The sequence below is a fragment of the Pseudorasbora parva genome, chromosome 5 (assembly GCF_024679245.1).
Source record: "Pseudorasbora parva isolate DD20220531a chromosome 5, ASM2467924v1, whole genome shotgun sequence".
In the NCBI taxonomy this organism is placed as follows: Eukaryota; Metazoa; Chordata; class Actinopteri; order Cypriniformes; family Gobionidae; genus Pseudorasbora; species Pseudorasbora parva.
Window position 1 is genome coordinate 48,168,379 of NC_090176.1, and position 12,852 is coordinate 48,181,230.

The following is a 12,852-nucleotide window of genomic DNA, read 5'->3' on the forward strand; positions in this document are numbered from 1 at the left end:
ATTTGTGTAGCTGTCAGTGAAGAGACACAAAGCTCTCAGATTTCATCAAAAAGATCTTCATTTGTGTTCTGAAGATGAACCAAAGTCATATGGGTCTGGAACGACATGACGGTGAGGAATTAATGACAGGATTTTGGAGTGAACTAACCCTTTAAGTAGAGTCAATAAATAAGCTGTCTTGCGGTGCAGATTCTGTATGGCCCTTGGATGTAACCATTAAGCAGCTAGTCTGCAAATGCAAAGGTTCAGTTCCATGTGGGTGACCCACAATTTTAAGTTTTCCTGTAAGGAAAGTCCAGTTCTCCCACCATCATCCCCTCGAGCAAGGCACTTAACCCCAGGTTGCCCTTGCAGGACTTTCCCAGAAAAATCCCTGTAAAATACTTCGGGGAGAAAAGGTGTCTTCTAAATACTAGCTTTATGCACACTTACCGCAAAACGTCTGGTCCATCTCACAGCTTATTCTGGTCAAGCATCGTCCACTTAGTAGGCTAACATTTGTGCACGCTGTTTAGGGAAATACCAATCATTCATATAATTCCACATCAGTGGTCGGCCGCTACTGGATGAAATACAGTGATAATTATATAAATAGTGAAAATGTGTGTATGTCCATTTAAATTAATAATACTGATTATTCAACAAACATAACAGAAAAGACAGCATTTATACAGTTCTGCTCATGCATAAGAGGCTTAAATAAAACTGCAAATAATTTTCAAAGATTTGATGCCACTAACCTGGAAAACTTTGGCAAATCCAGTGATGAGTTCCTCACTGAAACTGCAAGGAGGAACAAGAACAGAAGACCAGATTTAGGATTAGAAGTCATTTAAATAAATGCTATTCTTTTGCTATTTTGCTATTCCTTCTATTCATCAAAGTATCCTGAAAAAAATGCATCACAATTTCTGCAAAAATGTAAAGCAGCACAACTGTTTTCCACATTGATATTAATAATGAATGTTTCTTGTGCATCAATCCTCATATTAGAATGATTTCTGAAGGATCATGTGGCACTGAAGACTGGAGGAATGATGCTAAAAATTCAGCTTTGATCACAGTGATGCAAACTAATCAACCTTTTTGCAATTTTGAACTGAAAATATTCTTTTATTTGCATGATTCATGTAATTTATAACCAAACGTAATGAGACATTTTTGACATAATAAATGTGAATGCTCAACACACTTTGTAAAATAACTTTTACTATTCCTATTTTTCTTTCTTTATTCCCTTAAATCCCTTTTGATCCTTTATTTACTTTCTTTAAATTGCCCCTATTATTGATTTATTGATTGATTGATTGATTGATTGATTGACTTTTATTATCCCGAAGGTAATTTGTCTTGGACACATACATAACATTGCCTGCAGTATAATAAATAAATAAAAATAAAATAAATGCTATTAATATTAAAAAAAATATTATGCTATTTTAAAGCTACACTGTGTGATATTTTCCCCCATCTAGTGGTGAAAAGGTATATGACCATCCAGTGAATAATAGTTTCTGTTCCTCTCAATTTCGATTTCGTTTCAACTCCTACGGTGGCCGATTTAGTCATGGCTTCCAGTTTGACCTCTTCGGTGAGTGTTGCTTCAAGTGATGAGGTTACTTTTGAAAACTATTATAATTTGCAGTTATTTAATTTGCCAAATGATCTATGATCAAATTAATCTATGTAAAATGAATAATAGTTTTACGTTTTCGTTATTTTTTACCATTTCATTGCTAACATCAGCTATCAGGTTCCCAGACGAATGCAAGCTAATCTTAGTAAAGTAACTTTTATCAGTGCTATCGTTATTCTGTATATTGTACGACATCACTATTGTACGGCAAACAAATTATAATGCAATTAAAATATTAATCATGTTATCCGTCATAGAACATGGATTTATGTTATAAGGTAAACAATACTTTTTCATCATTGACGCGAGGAAAACTATCCTAGATGTCGTTCTAGTGTTATGCACAGCACACCATGATATATAATTAGCCAAGCAACAATAAAACTTCCAATATACACAAATAGGCTGAATTAATATTACCTGTCGAGAAGAAAGCAGGCAATGTCGGCGTTCTTTTTAAAATCGTTGCTCCTCATGAGCTCTTTCCATCTTGGAAAGGCCACTCCAATATTTACTTTTGTCTTGTTGATTTGCCTGTTGCGTTGCCGTCTTAATTCCCTTTTCCGCTTCCTTGGCGACTCTGATACATATCCCGCAATGTTACTAGGTCCCCGAATTCGGTAATCAATTCCAGGACGTGGTTGCTTTCACACAGAAGGCGACCCGGCAATGCTACGGGAATATTGCGGGTCCGACGTGCAGTGTGAAAGGGGCTTAAGAGTGATCCTCCATCATCATATAGCAGCCTCAAGCAATCCTCCTCTTCACATTCGACACAGTGCCATCGAGTGTAAAAACGCGAAAAGCGAAGCTTGAATTTACGGGTATGTCCCTCTTTGGCAAATGCACTTTCAAGATGGAGGACCAACATGGCGACCGCCATCCGAACCCTCAACACGTATGTATTTTCAATGGTATATTATAAAATTACGAGAATAGTTTATTACTTGAAAGAAGTAAATATACATTAATGAGCACATATATTTTTGAAAGAACTAAGTGATTTTAGCTAAGAATAAACTAAAAAAGTTGCACAGTGTAGCTTTAAAGGCTCAAATTTTGTTTTGTAGTCTCCTACAACAAGTGCTCACCCCCATCCTAAACCATAAACCGAACAGAGTTTGACCAAGTACAATATTATCCTGGATCAACATCTTTTTGATCCTGGAACATCAATCAATCAGATTTGAGTTTACAGTTTGTACCAAGTTTTGGCTTACAGCCATGGTTAGGTAGCCCAGAAATCTAGACGCGCCATAGCGGCAGCAAATCTTATCGGCAGTGAGTGTCGTCTAGCAACTCTCAATACACTTCTGAGCTGTAAACGCCAAACTCTGGTCGGGCCAATCACATCGTGTATAGAGTCGGTGGGCGGGGCTTAACATAAAGACGGCCGAGTTGCGTTTGCGTGCTTCTAGTAAACATAGAAACTGGCGAACGGCGGTCTTTCGAATGAGCTTTGACCGCGACTCTGGAAGACTAAAGCCTAGTTCACACTGCCCGATTTTTGCCCCGATTTTGAGTCGCCGACAGGTTTTGTGAAATCGCCGACAAATGCCCGAGATCACAGGCAAATCGGTGCTCGTGCACGCGAGTGACAATCACGCAGTATGAATAATCAAAGACGCGATCAGAGAGAATCGCCGACGCCGGTGAGATATTTGGCATGCTAAATATCTGGACCTGTCGGCGATTCAAACTCCTGCTGTGTGAAGTGCGTTCTAAGTAGTAAGTAATGTAAGTAGATGTAAGTAGCTAAACATTTAATATTTGACTGTCTGTTTTACGATAAAAATGTTCAGCGACCAACAGTTATAATGAAGTGATGCAAACTACTTAAAAAAAAAAAAAATTCACCTTTTGAAATGAATTTGACGTGACAACAAACATTTAGTATTTTTACATATTAGGCAGACAAAGAACAGTGAATGAAGTTCATTATTTTCCATAATGTAATGATAAAAATTAAACTTTCATATATTTTAGATTCATTGCACACCAACTGAAATATTTCAGGTGTTTTATTGTTTTAATACTGATGATTTTGGCATACAGCTTATGAAAACCCAAAATTCCTATCTCAAAAAATTAGCATATTTCATCCGACCAATAAAAGAAAAGTGTTTTTAAAACAAAAAAAGTCAACCTTCAAATAATTATGTTCAGTTATGCACTCAATACTTGGTCGGGAATCCTTTTGCAGAAATGACTGCTTCAGTGCGGCGTGGCATGGAGGCGATCAGCCTGTGGCACTGCTGAGGTGTTATGGAGGCCCAGGATGCTTCGATGGCGGCCTTAAGCTCATCCAGAGTGTTGGGTCTTGCGTCTCTCAACTTTCTCTTCACAATATCCCACAGATTCTCTATGGGGTTCAGGTCAGGAGAGTTGGCAGGCCAATTGAACACAGTAATTCCATGGTCAGTAAACCATTTACCAGTGGTTTTGGTACTGTGAGCAGGTGCCAGGTCGTGCTGAAAAACCAAATCTTCATCTCCATAAAGCTTTTCAGCAGATGGAAGCATGAAGTGCTCCAAAATCTCCTGCATTGACCCTGCCCTTGATAAAACACAGTGGATCAACACCAGCAGCTGACATGGCACCCCAGACCATCACTGACTGTGGGTACTTGACACTGGACTTCAGGCATTTTGGCATTTCCTTCTCCCCAGTCTTCCTACAGACTCTGGCACCTTGATTTCCGAATGACATGCAAAATATGCTTTCATCCGAAAAAAGTACTTTGGACCACTAAGCACCAGTCCAGTGCTGCTTCTCTGTAGCCCAAAAGTGTCTTGACCTGGGGAATGCGGCACCTGTAGCCCATTTCCTGCACACGCCTGTGCACGGCGGCTCTGGATGTTTCTACTCCAGACTCAGTCCACTGCTTCCGCAGGTCCCCCAAGGTCTGGAATCGGTCCTTCTCCACAATCTTCCTCAGGGTCCGGTCACCTTCTCGTTGTGCAGCGTTTTTTGCCACACTTTTTCCTTCCCACAGACTTCCCACTGAGGTGCCTTGATACAGCACTCTGGGAACAGCCTATTCGTTCAGAAATTTCTTTCTGTGTCTTACCCTCTCGCTTGAGGTTGTCAATGATGGCCTTCTGGACAGCAGTCAGGTCGGCAGTCTTACCCATGATTGCGGTTTTAAATAATGAACCAGGCTGGGAGTTTTTAAAAGCCTCAGGAATCTTTTGCAGGTGTTTAGAGTTATTTAGTTGATTTAGATGATTAAGTTAATAGCTCGTTTAGAGAACCTTTTCATGATATGCTAATTTTTTGAGATTTTGGGTTTTCATGAGCTGTATGCCAAAATCATCAGTATTAAAACAATAAAAGACCTGAAATATTTCAGTTGGCGTGCAATGAATCTAAAATATATGAAAGTTACATTTTTATCATTACATTATGGAAAATAATGAACTTTATCACAATATGCAGTTTTTTTGAGAAGGACCTGTATACATATATTATTTGTATAGATTACATAATAACTACAATAGAACTGGAACTTCTTATTCATATACACTGTTCTTATTTCTTTAATTCCTCAAATCCCCTTTAATCCTTTAATAACTTAATTCCCTTAAATAAACCTGTAAGACCAATACCCAAGATTCCCCACACAATGGGGTCAGACATGGTTACGGCCTTGGTTAGGATAGGGAATGGCATATGTTGTCTTGGGCAAAATTCATGGACACCGGATTCAAAGACGCCAAAGCAGCACGTCTGGCAGTTTCTCCGACTCTGGGATTTGTAGGCCTCACACAAACTGCGGCTTTAAGCAAGAAGTTGACTTTAAAACATTCTCCATTCACAGCTGCCACCGCAGTGCTGGCAGAACGTTGATTCGGAGCCGACTCTGGCAATATTCCCAACACTCACCGGTGGCATGTTGCCGTTCTCTAACGGGTTTGTTTCACAAGCCGCCTAATCAATTGGAAGGCAGCCCTTTAGAACGGAGCCTGGCACGCGGATTCATTCCCCCATTGTGTCGTCTGCGCCGAACACAAATAACACACGTCACTCGCTGTCTTGAAACGGCAGGGACATTAAACAAATTGTACATTATTGTGCGGCGCCGTGCGAAGGGCAGCACGCGCTTTGTGTTTGTCATCTACAGTAGAGCGCGTGAATGAGCACGTTTATTTGTGTCCGTGCTAAAATGCTGCCAGGTGGGAACCCCATTGTGTTTGGCTGACAAGTGGTGTTAATGAAATCACAGACGCCTGTCCGGCAAATAACAGGAAAAGCGCCAGAGAGACGCTTTTACACCGAGACACAGTGTGCCGACGCTGATACTAATTTACTCCACACAGAGACGAGAGGGAGAGGGACGCCGTTTACGGGACTAAAGTCATTCATTACCTCTCTGATATCGGCCCTGAGGATGCAAATGACTGATTCTTTTCTCGGCGGTAGAACTGCAGATAAGCAGGAGGACTGATAGACAGACACAACAACAGCGGCCCGGGGATGTTCACACGTCCTCGCAGACAAATTAAGGCCGTATCGGTGCTGCACGTCATCGTCTCAAGCATGTCAAGAGATTCATCACTGCCTGCATTAAAGAGGGGAAGCACACACTTATTCACACATTCTCTGAGGAGGGTAAATAATGCTCGGAGGCCCCAAAGTTTCACGTTTTTTGGACCCCCGCCACTGTAAAAAGTTTCCCTGATCAAAAACTTACGTTCAATTGCTTTTCTTTACATTTTTAACTAGAATCAAATTGGTAAGTCATTTCAACTAAAATCTTGCCTGATTCAATCTTGTGTAACATTAAAAAAATGGTGTTGAAATTGTTTAAATAATTTTTTGAGTTAAAGTAATGTTTTACGCTGACATAAACATAATACATTCTTAAGAGAAGGCCATAAAAATGTTGGGCCCTATGATTTCCACGATGTGGAAAACGCGGATAGAATTGTGGAATCCAATCATAAACACGAAATTTGCCGTTTAACGCGGAATTTCACAGAATCTGTCAAATTTTTGATGAATAGATATTTGAATGAATGGTTTTATTAACCAAACACACACACACACACACACACACACACACACACACACACACACACGTTGGTCTATGTGGTTTACAGGGACTCTCCATAGGCGTAATGGTTTTTATACTGTACAAACCGTATTTTCTATCCCCTTACACTGCCCCTGCCCCTAAACCTACCCATCACAGGAAACATTCTGCATTTTTACTTTCTCAAAAAAACATCATTTAGTATGTTTTTAAGGCCATTTGAATTATGGAGGACATTTGATATGTCCTCATAAACCACATTTATAGTGTAATACCAGTGTAATACCCATGTAGTTATACAAATTTGTGTCCTCATAAACCACATAAACAGGCTCACACACACACACACACACACACACACACACACACACACACACACACACACACACAGCCCCTGCCCCTAAACCTACCCATCTCTCACACACACACACACACACACACACACACACACACACACACACACACACACACACACACACACACACACACACACACACACACACACACACACACACACAGCCCCTGCCCCTAAACCTACCCATCTCTCACACACACACACACACACACACACACACACACACACACACACACACACACACACACACACACACACACACCCACACACACACACACACACACACAGCCCCTAAACCTACCCATCACACACACACACACACGCACACACACACACACACACCCCTACCCCTAAACCTACCCATCACACACACACACACACACACACACACACACACACACACACACACACACACACACACACACACACACACACACACACACACACACACACACACACACACACACACACACACACACACACACACACACACACACACACACACACAGCCCCTAAACCTACCCATCACACACACACACACACACACCCCTACCCCTAAACCTACCCATCACACACACACACACACACTGCCCTACCCCTAAGCCTACACATCACAGGACACATTCTGCATTTTTACTTTCTAAAAAAATATTCATCATGTATGATTTATAAGCATTTTGAAAAGTGAGGACAATGGTAATGTCCTCATCTTTCACCCTCTCCTTGTAATACCTATGTCATACCCATGTCATTATACACATTTGTGTCCTCATATGTCACAAAAAACATGCCCACACACAATGTAATAATAATAACACTAATACTACTAATAATACATTTTTAAGGAATAATGACTTTTTTTCCATGTTTTAATTTTAACAGTAAAGCTCTGTTGTGCAGCACTTTGTTGGACTTTTTTTTTTAAAAAGTCATATGATTAAAAGATAAATTAATTAAATTAATATGTTATACCTTCATTTGTTTGCCAGAAAAAACACAGAATTTCTGGAACATTTTATAGAAAGATTTTTTTTTATGCATTAAATTATTTAGACATGTTTGTTTATTAATTTAATTAAACCAATTAAAATGGAATCAAGAAAATATAAAAAATTAATAAAATAAAAATATAAAATTAACGGAATTTAAAAAAAATATATAATAATTTCATAGGGCCCTAAAATGTTTTTTTTTTTAACTATTAATAAATTGTATATACGTGTTATGATTTCAAATAATTATACATGCTTTTTGATTACTAAAATTGAATTTAACCTTAAAAAAAATACAATATATATATATATATATAAGTGATGTTGAAGTTGACATGTTGTGTTTTGGCCTGAAGCTCCGCCCTCCACTTATCGACCAATCACGAAGTCAGTAGTGTTTGGGCATCCGGGTTGCCAGATCTGCTCTAGTTAGCACAGCTGCAGATCTACAAACGTTCCTGCTGATCCTGCAGCCTATCTGGCAACCTTGAGTCAGGGGGGAGGGGGGAAAGCGATTGTATTACCAGTTTTGGCCACAATCTTACATACACTTCCTTTAAAGTTTAACTGCATTTTGTCATGAAATGTTGCATTTTGTATTATGCAATTCATTCAGTGTACAATATTAGTCAGGTTACACAGTTAACAACACCCCTGCACGTCCTGCTGTTAGAGAAAGCTCTGTCCGTGGTGCTGATTTGACTTACATAAACCCTGTCTTTTCATGGGCGAAGTGAGGCAGGTTTGACCCTCCAGGGTTAACAAACATCGCCTGCGCTGCGCGGCCATGATCAGGTCCGCTCCGGCCCTTGCATTGTAATGGCCCAAAGTCCCGTCTCCACATTCCAAACCTCCACACCTTTGCTAATTGCTGGCGGTCGACAGGCGTCGTGTGCTGAGCTGTGCTTCTGCTGGTGGGCTGAACACTTCTGGCCCTTAACGAGGGCTTTGGGCCTCTGTGTCCAAAAACAGCAGTAATGGGGGGATGTGGACAGAGCAGCATGGAGAAACAGCATTAATTGGCACGAGTGTTTCCTGCTTCTCTTGCAGCATTGAGATCAGTGGAATTATTCTGTGTTTCGTAATACCTCTAAAGGCGTCTTTTATTAGCTGGGACACATTCTCCTATTAGATGACTGTGCAGATCACTTGTTCTGCCATCCAGAATCAAGCTTACCTTCACTCCAATTAGAGGCTGATGGGAGGCAGGTTTCTTCTCTTGTCAATCTCTCCCTCTCACTGCCACTCCCTCTTGTTTTCTCTGCAAGAACAGATAAATATAGGTATATGAGGGGATCTCACAAAAGAACAACCACAAGAACAAAAAAATGTACTTGAAATGTTATTTTAACAACAATTAACACAATTTCCCCAAAGTTCACATTACCACACTGCCATTTAAAATGTGTTTTTTAAAATGAAGTCTCAAAAAAGTAGCCTGACAAGCCAGACCCACATCAAGATGTTTGGTCTGGAAACTCACCATTGACAGCTCAATCCGAGGGGCGGATAAACGGCTGTCTTTCAAACTCCCTCTGCACGCGATAGGATAGCGCTACAACCAACCAGAGCAACGAAGGTGAAGCAGAGCTCGCTAACAGATTAAACATTCGCCGTATCCGGTCGGCTAAACTCCGAACACATCTTCCCTTTTTAAGAATGACTTCAGTGCCGTTCTTTGTTCTTTTCTCAGAGAAAAGCTTAACTCCAAGTCTTCCAGAGTCGCGGTCAAAGCGGATTCGAAAGACCGCTGTTCGCCAGTTTCTGTGTTTCTGTCGAGCACGCAAACGCAACTCGGCCGTCGTCATTATGGCCCCGCCCACCAACTCTATACACGATGCGATTGGCCCGACAAGAGTTTGCCGTTTACAGCTTAGAAGGGTATTGAGAGTTGCTAGACGACACTCGCTGCAGATTAGATTTGCTGCCGCTAGTGCGTCTAGATTTCTAGGCTATCAAAAAGTCTAATCTTTGAAAAGTCAAAAAGATGCATTTATTTGATTAAAAATAAAGTATTATAACAATAACAGTAATATTGTAAATCAGTATTACAATTTATAATACTTTTCTATTTTAAAATGTAAATTTATTTTTGTGAATATTTTTTTTTTGTAAATGGTCTTCCGTGTCACATGATCCCTCAGAAATCATTCTGATATGATGATCTGCTGCTCAAGAAACATTTATGGTAACACTTTATAATAATTGCATAAATCATTAGTTAAGCATTCAGGCACATTAATAAGCAGTTTATAAATACAGCTATATTCTTGATTTATAAGCATATCTATAATGTGTTTAATTCATATTTTAAAAATGATCAGTTTATCATTAATGAATAGTGTACATTTATACATTGTGTTATTTACTCAGAGTTAATAAAAGCTTTAGCACGCATTCCTACTGTAACTCAGGATTCATTCAGATAGTTATTAAACATGCAGCAGTTCTCAGTTAACTCTTTGTGAGCTCATCTAAAGTGAGGATTATGCCTCGTAGGGCTTTTACAGAGGATATTTAAAGGCCCATATGTGTCTTTTAAACAGAAAAAGGAAAAAAAAACACACAGTAAAAACGTACAACTGCTAACGAGATATAAAATGAAAAATAAACCTCTTCAATGTCACAGAAAACCAAAATTCCTGTACACCCCCAGAAAACACAACTGTGCAGTAAAATGAAACTAAGCCTCTGTAATCTGATATAAAAATACACTTCTGTATTCATTACTGTATAAAAATATACCAGTGCACTGAATTACAGGAGTGCCAAAACACAAATAATAATATTTTTATAAAACAATCATATAATAAAATATGCATTTTTTAATATTTAACTTTAAAACTTAAAATAATGTGTATATTTATATGTATAAACGTACATTTAAATTAATTTATTAATCATTTACTTACACTTTCTAAATGATCTTATGACCCACTGACATCTAAATAACTGGTCGTTAAATAATGTAATTAATTTAGAAATGATAAATTGATGATTAATAAAGTATGAAAATACAATTATTAAACACATTATACATATGCTTCTAAATCAAGAATGAAGGATGTATAGCTGTATTTATAGACTGAATATTAATGCTTTACAAATGACAAATTAACTATTTACTAATGCTTGACTAATGATTCATAGCATGCAATTATTATAAAGTGTTACCACACTGGGAATTATTATCAACATTTTAAAAACACTTCATATTTTTGTGGAAACTGGTATATATTATCATGATTCTTTAATGGATAGAAAGATGAAATGAACAGAATTGACTTTTTTGTTACAATTTTTACTGTCACTTTTTATTAATTTGATGCATCCTTGCTGAACCAAAGTGCATATTAATTTATTGGTGAAAACGCTTTTTTGCACTACTTATACATTTGTGGGAGGGGTAAGTATCATGTAAATAAAGCAACATTGCAAAAAAAATATGATTTTGGTTTAAAATATAACAAGGACATGTTCTAGACCCGCTTCATGAGACTTTCCTTTAAAATTGTGCATTAAGAAGAAAAAATCTAATACCAAATGCTGCTGGTTTAAACCAAAGCAGCTCTGAAAGGCAGCAAAGAAATTCCTTCCCAGCACAAGCTCGGATTCTCCGGCATTTGAAATCAAACACCTGACGGCTGAAATGAAGTTCTTTCATCGCCTGGCTGTATATGAAATCCATTTATTTGTGGCTTTCAGTGTAAAGTTACCATAGACCACACGGCAGGTCACCTTTGCAACATCTTCATTTGTCCTAAACATCTCCCAGAATTCTTTGCAGGTCTCCTCACAGACCACTATTAGATGACATACAGCATTGCAAACCTTTCAATTATGCTTGGATATATACCCAAAAAACAGTGTCACAAACAACAAAGTGCATAAGCAGCCCAGATGTCGTCACATATTACCAACCAATGATGTTTCTGAGCATTTTCTGAGTCCTTACATCTAATGAATGTCATATACTTGAGCTTTGGTAATGAGATCTGATCCCGTGTGAATATATATGCCTCATGTACAGTCATGGTCAGCCGGCTCTGCTATGAATCAACCTCAATGTTCTTTCAGAGCAATTTTGATTGGCATAATATTGTCTGCTTCCCAGATTCCTGGAGTCCATCTCGCACAGTGAAACAGTAATTATGGGATGTGGATCCAGCACAAACAGAAAAAGGTCTGTTCCCTCTGCCTTATTGGACAAATTTGCTCATATTGCCTTAAATAAATGAGCAAATCAATTCAGTGACTGGCTCTGGACTGGAGCAGTACACACACACACACACACACACACACACACACACACACCACTGTTATTAGCACTTTGGAGGCACTGAAAGTTCATGAGCAAAGCCAGCTAACATTAATCAACCTACTGCAGAGTCTGAGAGACTGAGGAGATCATTGTGTGTGTGTGTGTGTGTGTGTGTGTGTGTGTGTGTGTGTGTGTGTGTGTGTGTGTGTGTGTGTGTGTGTGTGTGTGTGTGTGTGTGTGTGTGTGTGTGTGTAGAATCGTGTGTGTTTCTGTCAGTAGATGAAATTGCAGGTGCAAGTGCATCAGAAAATAATCAAAAATTACTTTTAAATGCCTAAATATTATTTGATATTTTGTCGAAAATTTTAAAGTAATGCGAGTAACTTAATTAGTTATTTTAAAAAATTAACTTGTTACTTGTAATGCATTACCCCAACACTGTATATACTGTATGTGTGTTTATATACACTATATTGCCAAACGTTTTGGGTCGCCTGCCTTTACATGCACATGAACTTTAATGACATCCCATTATTAATCTGTAGAGTTTAATATGGAGTTGATCCTCCCTTT

At 38.8% G+C, this 12,852-nt stretch overlaps 1 long non-coding RNA gene across 1 annotated transcript; it reads right to left on the minus strand.

The window, feature by feature from the left end:
* Positions 1-6,010: 6,010 nt before the first annotated feature.
* On the minus strand, positions 6,011-9,342 carry LOC137076195 (uncharacterized). Its single transcript, XR_010905239.1, has 3 exons — positions 9,196-9,342; positions 8,726-8,974; positions 6,011-6,197 (listed from the first exon to the last, which is right to left on the minus strand). It is a non-coding gene; the product is annotated as an uncharacterized lncRNA (long non-coding RNA).
* Between the last annotated feature and the right edge of the window lie 3,510 nt (positions 9,343-12,852).